Source organism: Arachis ipaensis, chromosome B01 (assembly GCF_000816755.2).
Source record: "Arachis ipaensis cultivar K30076 chromosome B01, Araip1.1, whole genome shotgun sequence".
Lineage (NCBI taxonomy): Eukaryota > Viridiplantae > Streptophyta > Magnoliopsida > Fabales > Fabaceae > Arachis > Arachis ipaensis.
Genome location: NC_029785.2, coordinates 109,617,469 through 109,634,087, shown reverse-complemented (window position 1 = coordinate 109,634,087; position 16,619 = coordinate 109,617,469). Strand labels below are relative to the sequence as shown.

At 35.6% G+C, this 16,619-nt stretch overlaps 1 long non-coding RNA gene across 1 annotated transcript; it reads left to right on the top strand.

Moving 5' to 3' along the window:
* On the top strand, positions 7,311 to 8,786 carry LOC107619136. Its single transcript, XR_001615518.2, has 5 exons — positions 7,311 to 7,775; positions 7,950 to 8,073; positions 8,164 to 8,276; positions 8,397 to 8,521; positions 8,689 to 8,786. It is a non-coding gene; the product is annotated as an uncharacterized LOC107619136 (long non-coding RNA).

The window sequence follows — 16,619 nt, the reverse complement described above, 5'->3', positions numbered from 1 at the left end:
AAGGTGACCATAGCTTGCTTCATACCAACAATCTCCGTGGGATTCGACCCTTACTCACGTAAGGTATTACTTGGACGACCCAGTGCACTTGCTGGTTAGTTGTATCGAAGTTGCGAACCATGGTATTGGCACCATATTCTTGGTGCCACTGCCAGGGAAAGAAAGAGCCATGAACTTTAAATAATTAAAGTGTAATCACGATTACGCGTACCAAGTTGCTCACGTTGGTAGGGATTGTTCGAGCCTGGACATCACAATTTCGTGCACCAAGTTTTTGGCGCCGTTGCCGGGGATTGTTTGAGTTTTCGGCAAGCTTTTGGTCCGGTAACATCAGTGCCAGATTCCCTTTTGATCCGGCAACAGCACCAAGTTTTTGGCGCCGTTGCCGGGGATTGTTTGAGTTTGGACAACTGACGGTTCATCTTGTTGCTCAGATTGGGTAACTTTCTTTTCGTTTTCTTTTCAAAAAGTTTTCAAAAATCTTTCAAAAACTCTTCTTTTGTTTTCGAAAAAAAAAATGTTTTCAAAAATTTATTCAAAATTTTTAAGAATGAATTCTAGTGTTTCATGAAGCATGTGAAGCCTGGCTGGCTGTAAAGCCATGTCTAAATTCATTTGGACTGAGGCTTGCAATTTGTTATCAAGAGCAAATTAGTTGTTGCTCATCCACCTACTGCTGATCCATGATCACCTGCTGAAGCTTGGCTGGCCATTGGCCATGTCTAGTGTTTTGGACTGGAGCTTTCTTTGAAAGCTTGGCTGGCTAGTGAGCCATGTCTAATTCCTGGACTGAAGCTTTAGACTAAGAATGCAAGATTCCTGGAATTCATATTAAAAATTTTGGAATCCTTATTTTTTCTTTTTCATATAATTTTCGAAAAAAAAATCCAAAAAAATCAGAAAATCATAAAAATAAAAAATATTTTGTGTTTCTTGTTTGAGTCTTGAGTCATATTATAAGTTTGGTGTCAATTGCATATGCATCTTACATTTTTTCGAAAATATCATGCATTCATAGTGTTCTTCATGATCTTCAAGTTGTTCTTGGTAAGTCTTCTTGTTTGATCTTGATGATTTTTTTGTTTTGTGTCTTTTCATGTTTATCATATGCATTCTTGAATTCTTAGTGTCTAAGCATTAAAGAATTCTAAGTTTGGTGTCTTGCATGTTTTCTTTGTATTAAAAATTTTTCAAAAATATGTTCTTGATGTTCATCATGACATTCAAAGTGTTCTTGGTGTTCATCTTGACATTCATAGCATTCTTGCATGCATTCATTGTCTTGATCTAAAAATTTTCATGCATTGCATCCTTTTAGTGTTTTTCTCTTGCATCATAAAAATTCAAAAATAAAAAAAATATCTTTCCCTTTTTCTCTCATCAAATTCGAAAATTTGGATTGACTTTTTCAAAAATTTTTTAAAATCAAGTTGTTTCTTATGAGTCTTATGAGTCAAATCAATTGAAAATCTTATCTTCTTCAAAATCTTTTTCAAAAATCAAATCTTTTTCAAAATTATTAGTTATTTTCGAAAATTCAAAAAAAAAATAATTTTCAAAAATATTTTTCTTATTTTTATACCAAATTTTCGAAAATAACATAATCAATTAATGTTTTGATTCAAAAATTTGAAGTTTGTTACTTGCTTGTTAAGAAAGATTCAAACTTTAAGTTCTAGAATCATATCTTGTGATTTCTTATGAATCAAGTCATTAATTGAGATTTTAAAAATCAAATCTTTTTCAAAACTAATTTCTATCATATCTTTTCAAAAATATCTTCTTATCTTATCTTTTTCAAAAATATCTTTTCAAAATATCTTTTCTAACTTCCTAACTTCTTATCTTTTCAAAATTTGTTTCAACTAACTAACTAACTTGTTGTTTGTTTCTTAACTTTTTCAAAACCACCTAACTAACTCTCTCTCTCTCATTTTCGAAAATCTCTTCCCTCTTTTTCAAAAAAATTTCTTTTTAATCAACTAATTATTTTTATTTTTGATTTTAAAAATTTTTGAAAAATACTAACATTTTTCAAAAACCATTTTCGAAAATCACTAACTCTTTTTCAAAAATATTTTTCGAAAATTCTCCCTCTCTCATCTCATTCTATTTATTTATTCATCTACCAACATCTCATCTCACATCTCAAAGCCTCCTCACAGTTGTGTTTCTTCCATTACATTACATTCCTTGTCTCCCCCTCTTTTCTTCCACTCACAAAGGGATCCCTATACTGAGATATAAAGGATCTCTATTATTATTATTATTATTATTTTTCTGTGCCTTCTTCTTTGTCATATGAGCAGGAGCAAGGATAAGAATCTGGCGTTCAAACGCCAGAACAGAGCATAGTTCTGGCGTTGAACGCCCAAAATGGGCAGCATCCTGGCGCTGAACGCCCAGAACAAGCATGGTTCTGGCGTTCAACGCCAGAAAAGGCAGCAAATGGGCGTTGAACGCCCAAAATGGGCACCAACCTGGCGCTGAACGCCCAGAGTTGTGTGCAAAGGCATTTTGCATGCCTAAATTGGTGCAGGGATGTAAATGCCTTGACACCTCAAGATCTGTGTACCCCACAGGATCCCCACCTACCTCCACTCACTCTCTTCTCTCTTCTCAATCATCCTCTATTCCCAATAAACACTCTTCCCTATTAAACCTTTACCACTCACACCCATACACCCACTTACCTTCAAAAATTCAACATCTCTTCCCCACCCAATCCCACCCATATGGCCGAATACACACAGCCATCCATCTCCTCCATATCCTCTTCTTCTTCTATTCTTTCTTTTTTTGCTCGAGGGCGAGCAACATTCTAAGTTTGGTGTGGTAAAAGCATAACTTTTTTGTTTTTTTCCATAACCATTGATGGCACCTAAGGCCAGAGAAACCTCTAGAAAGAGGAAAGGGAAGACAAAAGCTTCCATCAAGGGTATATAGCTCAGCGGTAGAACATTTGACTGCAAATCAAGAGATCCCTGAGATACCTCACGGGATACATTTTCTTCCACACAATTATTGGAAGCAACTAAGGGTGGAACATCAAGAGCACTCCATCATCCTTCATGAAATCAGAGAAGATCTAAAAGAAATGAAGGAGGAGCAACAAAGACAAGGAAGAGACATAGAAGAGCTCAAGGACAAGAAGGAAACACCACCATCACTAAGGTGGATTCATTCCTTGTTCTTATTTCTTCTGTTTTTCATTTTCTATGTTGTGTGCTTATTTGTGTTTGTGTCTTCATTACATGATCTTTAGATAATTAAAGTGTAATCACGATTACGCGTACCAAGTTGCTCACGTTGCCAGGGATTGTTCGAGCCTGGACATCACAATTTCAGCTGAGGTTTCAGCTCAAAGTTGTTTGCTCCAATGGCAGGAATGGAGATGCTTCTTCCATGTAAATTGGAATTAGGTGCAGTAAAGTCACCAAGCATTCTCCTTGCATTATTGTTGTTGGGTTCGGCTGCCATCTCCTTTACTTGTTCGAAATTTTCAATAAGGTTGTCTTTGGATTGTTGTAATTTAGCTTCTCTTAGTTTCCTCTTCAGAGTCCTTTTAGGTTCTGGATCAGCTTCAACAAGAATGCCTTTTTCTTTGTCCCTGCTCATAAGAAAGAGAAGAGAAAAAGAAAAGAAATAGGGGTGAAGAAGAATGAAGAATCCAAACACAAGGGTAAGGATAGGAGCAGTGATGTGAGATGAAGAGATGAATAAATAATTAGAAGGAGATGAGGGAGAAGGATTTTCGAAAATTATTTTTGAAAAAGAGTTAGTGATTTTCGAAAATAGTTTTTGAAAAAGGTTAGTAATTTTCGAAAATTAAAATTAAGAATTAAAATAATTAATTAATTAAAAAGAAATTTTGAAAAAGAGGGAAGATGTTTTCGAAAATTAGAGAGAGAGAGAGTTAGTTAGGTGGTTTTGAAAAAGATAAGAAACACACAAAAAGTTAGTTAGTTAGTTGAAACAAATTTTGAAAAGATAAGAAGTTAGGAAGTTAGAAAAGATATTTTGAAATTATATTTTTGAAAAAGATAAGATAAGAAGATATTTTTGAAAAGATATGATTGAAATTGGTTTTGAAAAAGGTTTGATTTTTTTTTTAAATTACAATTAATGACTTGATTCACAAGAAATCATGAGATATGATTCTAGAACTTAAAGTTTGAATCTTTCTTAACAAGCAAGTAACAAACTTAAAATTTTTGAATCAAAACATTAATTGATGATGTTATTTTCGAAAATTATGAGATAAAATTAAGAAAAAGATTTTTGAAAAACATTTTTATAATTTTCGAAAATAACTAAGAAAAATGAAAAATATTTGATTTTTGAAAAAGATTTTGAAAAAGATAAGATTTTTAAATTGAAAATTTGATTTGACTCATAAAAACAACTAGATTTTAAAATTTTTTGAAAAAGTCAAATCTAATTTTCGAAATTATGAGAGAAAAGAGGGAAGATATTTTTTTGATTTTTGAATTTTGAATGATGAGAGAGAAAAACATGAAAATGATGCAATGCATGAGATTTTTAGATCAAAACATGTGATGCATGCAAGAATGCTATGAATGTCAAGATGAACACCAAGAACACTATGAAGATCAAGATGAATATCAAGAACATATTTTTGAAAAATTTTTAATGCAAAGAAAACATGCAAGACACCAAACTTCGAATTCTTTAATGCTTAAACACTAAGAATTCAAGAATGCATATGAAAAACAAGAAAAGACACAAAACATGCAAATGCAAAGATCAAACAAGAAGACTTACCAAGAACAACTTGAAGATCATGAAGAACACTATGAATGCATGATTATTTTCAAAAAAAATGCAAGATGCACATGCAATTGACACCAAACTTATAACATGACTCAAGACTCAAACACAAAAATATTTTTTTGATTTTTATGATCTTATGATTTTTTTTGTATTTTCTTTTAATTTTTTTCGAAAATCTTTTTGAAAAAGAAAAATAAGGATTCCAAAATCTTTAATATGAATTCCAGGAATCTTTATGCTCTTTAGTCTAAAGCTCCAATCAAAGGGTCAGGCATGGCTTAATAGCCAGCCAAGCTTTAGTATGTAAATCAGGAACAGTAGCAGGTGGATTAGCAACAACTAGCTTGCTCTTGATAACAAATTGGAAGTCTCAGTCCAAATGAATTTAGACATGGCTTTACATGCTTCATGAAACACTAGAATTCATTCTTAAAAATTCTGAAGAAAAATATATTTTTGAAAACACATTTTTTTTTCGAAAACAGATGAGAAATTTTTGAAAGATTTTTGAAGAATTTTTGAAAATAAAAAAAAAAGAAAATTACCTAATCTGAGCAACAAGATGAACCGTCAGTTGTCCAAACTCGAACAATCCCCGGCAACAGCGCCAAAAACTTGGTGGACGAAATTGTGATTACACCTTGATTATGTAAAATTCATTGCTCTTTCTTTCCCTGGTAATAGCGCCAAAAACATGATGCCAATACCATGGTTCACAACTTCGCACAACTAACCAGCAAGTGCACTGGGTCGTCCAAGTAATACCTTACGTGAGTAAGGGTCGAATCCCACGGAGATTGTTGGTATGAAGCAAGCTATAGTCACCTTGTAAATCTCAGTCAGGCAGATATAAAACAGTAATGGGGTTTTTGAAAATACTACTAAAATAAAGATAGAAATACTTATGTAATTCATTGGTTAGAATTTCAGATAAGCGTGTAGAGATGCTTTCGTTCCTTTGAACCTCTGCTTTCCTGCTACCTTCATCCAATCAATCTTACTCCTTTCTATGGCTAGCTTTATGTAAGGATGTCACCGGTGCCAATGGCTACTTTCGATCTCTCTCGGGAAAATGATCCAAATGCTCTGTCACAGCACTGCTAATCGTCTGGAGGTATCACCTTTGTCGTTGGTTGCATCCTATTCCTCCTTGTGAAAATGGTCTGATGCGCTGTCACTGCATGGCTAATCATCTGGAGGTTCTCGATCATACTGGAATAGGATTTACTATCCTTTTGTGTCTGTCACTACGCCCAGCACTCGCGAGTTTGAATCTCGTCACAGTCATTCAATCCCAGAATCCTACTCGAAATACCACGGACAAGGTTTAGACTTTTCGGATTCTCATGAATGCCACCATCAATCTAGCTTATACCACAAAGATCCCAATATCTCGGACTCGGTCCCCTGTATTAGTAATCTAAGAGATACTCGTTCAATCGAAGGTAGAACGGGAGTGGTTGTCAGGCACGCGTTCATAGGGAATGATGAAAATTGGGTAGAGAGCTGCCGTTGAATGCCAGTTTGCGTCATCTAAACTTGGGCAAAGTATGGACTATTATATATTGCTGGAAAGCCCTGGATGTCTACTTTCCAATGCAATTGGAAGCGCGCCATATTGAGTTCTGTAGCTCTAGAAAATCCATTTTGAGTGCAGGGAGGTCAGAATCCAACAGCATCAGCAGTCCTTCTTCAACCTCTGAATCTGATTTTTGCTCAAGTCCCTCAATTTCAGCTAAAAAATACCTGAAATCACAGAAAAACACACAAACTCATAGTAAAGTCCAGAAATGTGAATTTAACATAAAAACTAATGAAAACATCCCAAAAAGTAACTAGATTCTACTAAAAACATACTAAAAACAATGCCAAAAAGCGTATAAATTATCCGCTCATCACCCTCATCCCTCTTCAAAGTTGTCGTCGAACTCTTCTCCTCCAATAGAAGGTGCTGTCGCCGCCGGCGGAGACAGACTGTGGGTGACTTCGTCATCTGTGGAAGCTCTACTCGGCCCTCTTCGCATCGTTCCTCCTCTCCTCGCCGTCGCACGAAGTTCTAAGTTGAGCTCGTGGCGTCACCGTCGCGAAGGGTTCCTCCCCTCCTCGCCGTGTGTCATTTCTGATTCTCTGCTCCTCGCCGTTTCTAATTCTCTGCTCCTCACTTTATCATCTTGCTATCTCTCCGGTAAGCCAATGCTTCTTCATTTTCATTTTTTCCAATTAATTTTTAAGATTCTGAACTAAATTTGTGCAGAGAGTTTGGAATTGAATTATTTATTTAATTTGTTGAAATTGCTTCTTGCTGTGTTCTGTACCCTACTTTAAAATAATCAAGGAATCATTTTTTATGGCAAATCTAGTAGTTTCAAGAAAAACCACTCCGATTTACTTGAACTCGAAGATCGTCTCAACAGTAGCTACGGCTACGTTCCATTTTTACTTCCTCTTCTCGCTCCTCTTTCCATTTTTACTTTGAATTTTTTCCTTCCTTTGTTTTGTTGGATTGAGCAATTAGCTCCAGATTTTGAGGATGAAGAGGACGGGGAAGAAGAAGAAGAAGAAGGAGAGATTTTAGCTCCTGTGCTGGATTCTAGCTTCAATGAAGATGATTTGTATCCTTCTCCAATTTTTGGCTGCTGAACAATTTTTAACATAGAACTGAAAAAAATAAAAATAAAAAATTCTGTAGATGAAATAGTGAAATTATGTTGATCTGCCACCCTGAATGATACCAAAATCAATTCACATATGATTGTGTTTTACATTTTTCATCCATTTGATTTATTTCTGTACTTTGTTTTCAGAAATTCTATATTAAAGCTATGAAAACTGAAAAGATTAGATGACGATATGATATTTTCATCCCGTTTGATTTTATTGGTGTCTGTCCCTTAATCTAGTTCTCTTCATATTTGATGAATCTATGAGTTTGAAATAACTTGGACTCTCAGATGCTTGTATGGCCACGTTGGCATCTGGAGGTTAGTGATACTGATATGCCACTTGCCTCCATTAGCATTCTTGTTGGTTGTGAGAATTTCATGCATATATTTTAGTTTCAATATTCTTCATTTTCTGGTTAAAAGGGATGTCACTTGATCTGGTGTTGTGGTCATGTTGATGTTGATTTCATGAAAACAAAACTTTTTTTGTAGATGATTGCTGCAAGTTTCTCATTTCCTGAGCAATGGTTGAACAGGCAACAAGAGTTTAAGCAGCAGCAGCAACCTGTGGTAGACAGAATAGTGGCATTTGAGGGGAGGAATTTATTATCTGATGGTAATAGTTTTCTTTCTTGCTTCAATACTTCAAATCCCACCATAAGCCACAAAGAGATTTTTTTATGTATTATTTTTAAACTAAATTTAGAGGCAAACAAGGAGAATTTAGAGTCACCTGAACCTTCCAGCTCTCTTATAAGGATATTGGAAACAGAATTTGAATGTCTTCTTGGCTACATGAAGGGTCTAGTGACATGGTAGGTGAGGTTCTTTGTGTCTAACTAGATGTTTCTTTACAATTTACATGGATTATTCTTCTTTAGTGTTATCACCAAACTATTAGTTTCTTATTGATTTATATCTTCTTTTATTACTTTGTAGGAAGAGATAAAAGCGATGGAAAGGGAGCAAATCCGAGAAGGAATTGATGAGTTTGGAATATTGTATTCTGAATTAAGTAATTCTAACCGATCTGAAGGCAGTAATGTTTCTTTTGCATTCCCTGTGTAAGTAAAACCATATGCTACCATATTTAAAAATGTATTGTATAATGTAAATTGTAAAATAAGATAGTGTCATAAAATATAAAAATGGGTAGATTGTTTATGCAGTTTATCAATGATTCAAAAGTGATTCTCAAAGTTATTCTCTTATTTGTTTTGGAAAATTTTAGGTTAAAATTGGGAATGGATGGGAAGCCCTGTAAAGATGCCTAAGTCAAAAGATATTTGTCAAAAGAAGCAAAAGATCCAATTTATTCCATTTCAGTGCTGTCCATTCTGATCATGACTCCACATTTTCCCATTTTTCACAAATAAATGCTTCTGTTTAGTGCTGCCCAAGTATAATGTCATTGCCACGTTACAGGTTGGTTTAAATTATATGATTTCAAGACCTAAGCTAGTAAAACTCGTATAAGGTAGCTGGAGAGTTTGAAAACCTTGTTCACCTAGATTCTGATCAATTTCAATGCTTAATGCTTCATATGCAAATTCGGTGTTGTAATGTGCACATTAGTTTATTCCCTTCAAGTTATATTGTCTTTCTTGTCTCTATCATTATATTGTTCCCTTCAAGTTACATTAGTATCATTATTTTTGTCCTGAAAAACTGGATAATGTAAACAAAGGTGAAGAAGTTATTTCCTGCTGGTGTTTGATTTTGTTGCAGGCACTGTAATCGCTTTATCCTTGATGGACAAACAAGGAAGGAAAAGTCTCCTTATCACAAGTTTTACTGGAATGGTAATAGTTTTTCTCATCTTATATCTGTCTAAGGCCTAATGCATAAGATTTTGAACCTTAGGTTGAATTCTTTTCCTTTTATGATTCGAGTTAGTTTTCAGTTAGAGACGTTGACCGTTAAAAAGCAACGATTTTATGAGCTTTTGACTTTTTTTTCAAGTGCAATAGAATAATCCCAAATCCGAATCTAGGGATTCAGAATTCTGATCCAAAACCAATCATCCTCACAATTTGCATTTTTTGTTTCCCCCCAATGATTGGTGCTTTCACTGTGAGACTGAGCTGCGAGACGTTGCTGCTGTGAGTTTGCGTTCCATGGAAGAGTCATACACCACCGGCCTCCCCACCAGCCATTTGGCCAGTTCTATTCCAGTGAGTCCTCCTTCTCCTCTTCCTAGCAGTTGAAGTGGTTTTATATAATTTGGAATTAAATTTTATTAAGTTATTTGATGCCAATGAACTTTTCTGATCTAATTAGTAATGAACTATTTTTGTTTGAGAATCAGGCTGTCACAGCTGGAGAAAAGAGTACTACGAAACAAGATGGTATGTAACTATAGCATTAATTTTTTTAAATTTTTTCAATTGGAGCTGTGTATTATTGTAATGCCTTGCGTTAAAGCTTGGTTCCCCTGATAATGGATGCAGCCCCTTTAGAAAATATGCAAACATTCCCTCCCAGCAATGCAGGAGGAAGAAGAGGACAAGTATATCAACCTATTACAGCTCAAACTGTTGGTATGTCAAACTTATCTATCATACTTCTTTGCAAATTCTTCCTCCTTGCCCTTGTTGGGTATGCCCCAAAAGTAGCTAAAATATAATATTTTTGGGAATTGTTCTTATATCTTTGGTTTCTCATTTAGTGATGATACCTTTTGTTGCTGAGATATACATTGCAGCATAACTATGATGCAGAATTTTGTTTTCACTAGCATAAGCTACAACTCTCACACTCTTGGATCAGCTATGAGCAACTTGACTCCGACAATTACTTTTTTGCTGGCTATCATCTTTAGGTAACTAATTACAGGGCATACATCTATGCATCTATGCATGTTTGGATATTTGCATGCATATGGATTTTGACAATGTCTCTTTCTATATAGACTTTTAACCTTGGAAAGTTAATTTGAAATTTTGCTCATTGGCCTTTTCTTTCCATAAAACTTGTTTGTTTGGTCTTTTATTTCTAAGAGTTAATAAATTATATATTGAAATATTTTCATATTGTACAGATCATAGTTAGTTCTTATGCTTTCAATTGACATAATTTTTATCAAGGATGTTGAGTAATGAGTTTTTTGTGCCATAACAAAGTGAATAACTTTTACTATTGATATTTTTTCATGTATTTTTCTCTGCTGTGTACTTTTACTGACATAATACTTTGAAGTTTTTGCAGCCAAGAAGTGTATCCCTTTTCCAATTGCATTAAGAGATATAAAACAACACGACATTACTCAAAGCATGTGCAGGATACTGGTTGATTGGCTTGTAGAGATTTGCATAATGTAATTTTTCTCATATAATACAATGTTATGAATTATAGTTGATAAATTTAGTATGGTTGAACAATACACTGAGGATTATAGTTAATGTATCAATACATTTTGTTTATGTTTTGAATTATATTGACTTGCTTGACTTATTGACGGATTTACAGATGGATTTTCTATCTGTAATCAGAGTGTCAGATGATTTTCCAAGGTTCAAATTACAGACGAAAAATCTGTCGGAAAATTCGTTTGTAATTACCAATGGAAAATTCGTTGGAAAGTTCGTCGCCTTCGGGAAATGGATGGAGAATTTACAGAGGGAAAATCCGTCGGTAAATAATTTTCGACGAGGCTTTTACAGAGGGACAAAATCCATCGGTAACCAAAAATTCATCTGTAATAAAGACTAAATCTGTCTGTAAATCTGTCTGTATTAATCCATTTTCTAGTTGTGAATGAACTGAATTCGAATTATATTTATAGGCACGCAAAGGTAAATTGAATCTATTTAATCCGATTTAGTAGAGGGAATTGATGTTAGTATATCGAAGCTTTTGCATTTGATTTACTATTGGTCCTAAATCGAAACTGTTTCAGTCGATTTACTATGGAAAAAATTTAAATTTATATCAGCCCATTGTAAATCGAATTCAACAAATTCGATTTACTATGGATTTAGCTAAATCAAGTCTTCTTCATTCGATTAGTATTACATATGATCAAGTAATTCGAATTTTATAGATTCGATTTACTATTAAAACCCCTAATTCGAATTCATTGAATTTGATTTACATAAAAATGTAAACAAAGACAATTAAGTAACATTTTGGGGTTTGAGAAATTCAGATAATTTTAAAGTTGTTTTGGTTTATAGCGGTAAATTATCCTAAAAAAATATACCCTTACATTCAAATTAATATACAAGAGATAATTTGTTACCACGTTATAAGAAAAATAATACACTACAAGAGAAAGAGTATTTATCGACGCAAAAAATCGACGGCTATCTCTCCCGTCGATATTTTTCGACGGCTTGCTATCGATATTTTAAAAAAAATAATTAAAAATAAAATAATAAAATTGACGGCCTTTTCGTCGATTTTTTTTATGATGCATTAAATCTCTTTTAACTATCGTCATATTGTTGACGAACCAGAAGACGAAAATGCTTTTATTTTAAAATCGACAGACATGGCGTCTATTTTTATATTTAAAATATCGACAACCTTTCCGTCGATAAATTTAACAGTCCAGATTGCTTTCTTAAACCAAATAAATGGTGTGGATTTAATGTATAAAATAGACACTAAAGGTGTTGCTTTTTTTCAAATTAAAATTGACAAACCTATCGTCGATTTTTATTGCTAAAAACACCAATCCCGCGCCCACTTCCCGCTCCAAGTTCAAAAACACAAGTTTATCCTTTTCTTTTTCGCATTCGAGCTTACGGGAAACAATATTGTTAATTTTCTCACCAACCCTCATTCTCTGCAACCGGCGTCACGGTTGCGCCACCATCACTCCGTTTGCTCGCGCCGCCACTGTCGCTGCTCTGGTATCCCCTTCAATTTCATTTGGAAATTCCTAATCCCCTTTATCCTCTCCACGCCGATAACCCCTCTGCTCTTCCATTATCCCCGAAACCCTAAATTCCCCTTTTCCCCCTCGATTATCTCTTGTTTGGTACATTTCTGAAATTAAGATACATGTTGTTAAGCTTTATGTGCACAAATTACAGATCCACTTCGAAACTAGAGGACCAGAGATATGGGAGGATACCATTGGTAATATTGATGTATTGTGTAATACCCAGTCTAACGGAAATTAATTAAATAGTAAATTAAATAGAAGCGAATATGGTTGGAAGATTTGGCAATTGGAATTTGATCATTTAAATATGATATTTGGATTCAGTGAATTTTTCCGAGTCAGAAAACATAGTTTTCTGCGTAAAAACCCGTAGTGAAATTTTGACCGGCAGTACCGACTGAGATCTGTCTGGTACTGCAGTTGAGAAAATTGATTATAAGTAAATAAGGTTAAGAAAGGAGGAATTTTAATTAGGGAAGGTAGAAATATTTAAAATGCGATTTGGAGCGCTAATCTTAAAGGTTTTGGCCCAAAATTGGGCTAACGGACAAAAATAAGTAACCGGGCCTAAGTGGGCCCAAGACCTAATATATATAAGCATTAGTTATGAGCATTTCAGCTCATTCTACCCAAAAAGGAAGGGTTGGGGCGCTGAATTGAGAAGAGAGGAGGGAAGAGAGAAAACCTAACTCTCTTTGATCTTCAAACCACCATAACTTGAGCTACGGAGCTCCGATTGACGAGTCGTTTGCGGCCACGCGTCGCTCTTTTCATCCTCTACAATTCTATCTAAGTTTTGTGGTGAGTAATCCACTGTCCTCTGCTCAGTTTTCATTTTCCTCTTCAAATTCGAATTTGGTTTGGGTTTTGAGGAAACCTTATGATTTTGGTTGTTTAGGAGTGCTCTAGTATGAGCCATGGGTGATATTCATCACAAACTTCAGTGGGTTAAGGTAAGAAACCCTCCAACCCTTGTGATTTATCATATTTATGAGCCCTAGGTTGATGTATGTATGTGATATTGGTTATGTTAGTGTACTTGGGGATTTTGATACACAATTGGGAGGTTGGTGTTGCTTGTGGAGCTTTGGTGAGGCTTGGAGCTAAGGGTTGGTGGAAACTTCCATAGAAAGGGCTCAATTGGTTTGGCTACAAGAGGTACGGTTTAAGTTTTATTTAAGTACCGTGTGGTGTGATGAGAATTTCTAGGCTAGATACCCCTAGGATTAAGTTTGGATTGTGTAAATGGTTGGTGCTAATATGCATAGTTGGTATGTAATGTGAATTAATGATTGGGTTGAGAATTGTGTGGCCTTGTATGCTTGGTGTATTGAGAATTGTATGTATTGGGTAATGAGTATTGAATTGTGGTCTATGCTTTTAAATTATGAATTGGGCCAGAGGCCGTGAATTTTGGGCCGGAGGCCAGAAAGAGGTAAGGAAGGTAAGTTGATGTGTGCATTGTATGATGACACAAGTGATTGGATGAATTTCAGATAATGAATATATGAATAATTGGGTTGTGATGAGCGGATAATTTATACGCTTTTTGGCATTGTTTTTAGTAGGATCTAGTTACTTTTAGGGATGTTTTCATTAGTTTTTATGTTAAATTCACATTTCTGGACTTTACTATGAGTTTTTGTATTTTTTCTGTGATTTCAGGTATTTTCTGGCTGAAATTGAGGGACTTGAGCAAAAAATCAGATTCAGAGGCTGAAGAAGGACTGCTGATGCTGTTGGATTCTGACCTCCCTGCACTCAAAATGGATTTTCTTGTGCTACAGAACTCAAAATGGCGCTCTTCCAATTGCATTGGAAAGTAGACATCCAGGGCTTTCCAGCAATATATAATAGTCCATACTTTGAACGAGTTTAGACGACGTAAAAGGGCATTGAACGCCAGTTCTACGCTGCTGTCTGGAGTTAAACGCCAGAAACAAGTCACAAACCAGAGTTGAACGCCAGAAATATGTTACAACCTGGCGTTCAACTCCAGAAAGAGCCTCTGCACGTGTAACATTCAAGCTCAGCCTAAGCACACACCAAGTGGGCCCCGGAAGTGGATTTATGCATCAATTACTTACTTCTGTAAACCCTAGTAGCTAGTTTATTATAAATAGGACATTTTACTATTGTAGAAGGAGCTCAATGGAAGACTGACTCAAAAGGCAAATTGGTTCAACTAAGAAGACTGGACCTCAAGCCTTTAGCTAGAGGATGGTTGGAGTTCATTCAATGCTCAATCATTCCCACTAGCAACCGGTCTGAAGTTACTATAGACCGGGCCATCATGATCCATAGCATCATGATTGGAGAAGAGGTGAAGGAGACATGTTATTTGATAATCTGAAAAATCATAAAAATGATTCTTGAAGCAAGAAAAAGCAGCAAAGAACAAAGCTTGCAGAAAAAAAAAGGCAAAAAAAAAGAAAAAGAAAAAGCAAGCAGAAAAAGCCAAAGCTCTTAAAACTAAGAGGCAAGAGAAAAAAGCCAATAACCCTTAAAACCAAAAGGCAAGCGCAAATAAAAAGGATCCCAAGGCTTTGAGCATCAGTGGATAGGAGGGCCTAAAGGAATAAAATCCTGGTCTAAGCGGCTAAACCAAGCTGTCCCTAACCATGTGCTTGTGGCGTGAAGGTGTCAAGTGAAAACTTGAGACTGAGCGGTTAAAGTCAAGGTCCAAAGCAAAAAAAGAGTGTGCTTAAGAACCCTAGACACCTCTAATTGGGGACTTTAGCAAAGCTAAGTCACAATCTGAAAAGGTTCACCCAATTATGTGTCTGTGGCATTTATGTATCCGGTGGTAATACTGGAAAACAAAGTGCTTAGGGCCACGGCCAAGACTCATAAAAGAGCTGTGTTCAAGAATCATCATACTGAACTAGGAGAATCAATAACACTATCAGAACTCTGAGTTCCTATAGATGCCAATCATTCTGAACCTCAATGGATAAAGTGAGATGCCAAAACTATTCAAGAGGCAAAAAGCTACAAGTCCCGCTCATCTGATTGAAGCTATGTTTCATTGATAGTTTGGAATTTATAGTATATTCTCTTCTTTTTATCCTATTTGATTTTCAGTTGCTTGGGGACAAGCAACAATTTAAGTTTGGTGTTGTGATGAGCGGATAATTTATACGCTTTTTGGCATTGTTTTTAGTATGTTTTTAGTAGGATCTAGTTACTTTTAGGGATGTTTTCATTAGTTTTTATGTTAAATTCACATTTCTGGACTTTACTATGAGTTTGTGTATTTTTCTGTGATTTCAGGTATTTTCTGGCTGAAATTGAGGGACTTGAGCAAAAAATCAGATTCAGAGACTGAAGAAGGACTGCTGATGCTATTGGATTCTGACCTCCCTGCACTCAAAATGGATTTTCTGGAGATACAGAACTCAAAATGGTGCGCTTCTAATTGCATTGGAAAGTAGACATCCAGCGCTTTTTAGAAATGTATAATAGTCCATACTTTGAACGACTTTAAACGACGTAAAAGGGCGTTGAACGCCAGTTCTATGCTGCTGTCTGGAGTTAAACGCCAGAAACAAGTCACAAACCAGAGTTAAACGCCAGAAATATGTTACAACCTGGCGTTCAACTCCAGAAAGAGCCTCTGCACGTGTAACATTCAAGCTCAGCCCAAGCACACATCAAGTGGGCCCCAGAAGTGGATTTATGCATCAATTACTTACTTCTGTAAACCCTAGTAGCTAGTTTATTATAAATAGGACTTTTTACTATTGTATTAGACATCCTGGATTGTATTTTGATCCTGTGATCTCGTTTTGGGGGCTGGCCATTCGGCCATGCCTGGACATTTCACTTATGTATTTTTAACGGTAGGGTTTCTACACTCCATAGATTAAGGTGTGGAGCTCTGCTGTTCCTCAAAGATTAATGCAAAGTACTACTGTTTTCTATTCAATTCATCTTATTTTGCTTCTAAGATATTCATTCGTACTTCAACCTGAATGTGATGAACGTGACAATCATCATCATTCCCTATGAACGTGTGCCTGACAACCACTTCCATTCTACCTTAGATTGAATGAGTGTCTCTTAGATCTCTTAACTGGAATCTTCGTGGTGTAAGCTAGAATGATGGCGGCATTCAAGAGAATCCGGAAAGTCTAAACCTTGTCTGTGGTATTCCGAGTAGGATTCAATGATTGAATGACTACGACGAGCTTCAAACTCGCGAGTGCTGGGCGTAGTGACAGACGCAAAAGGAGGGTGAATCCTATTCCAGCATGATCGGGAACCTCAGA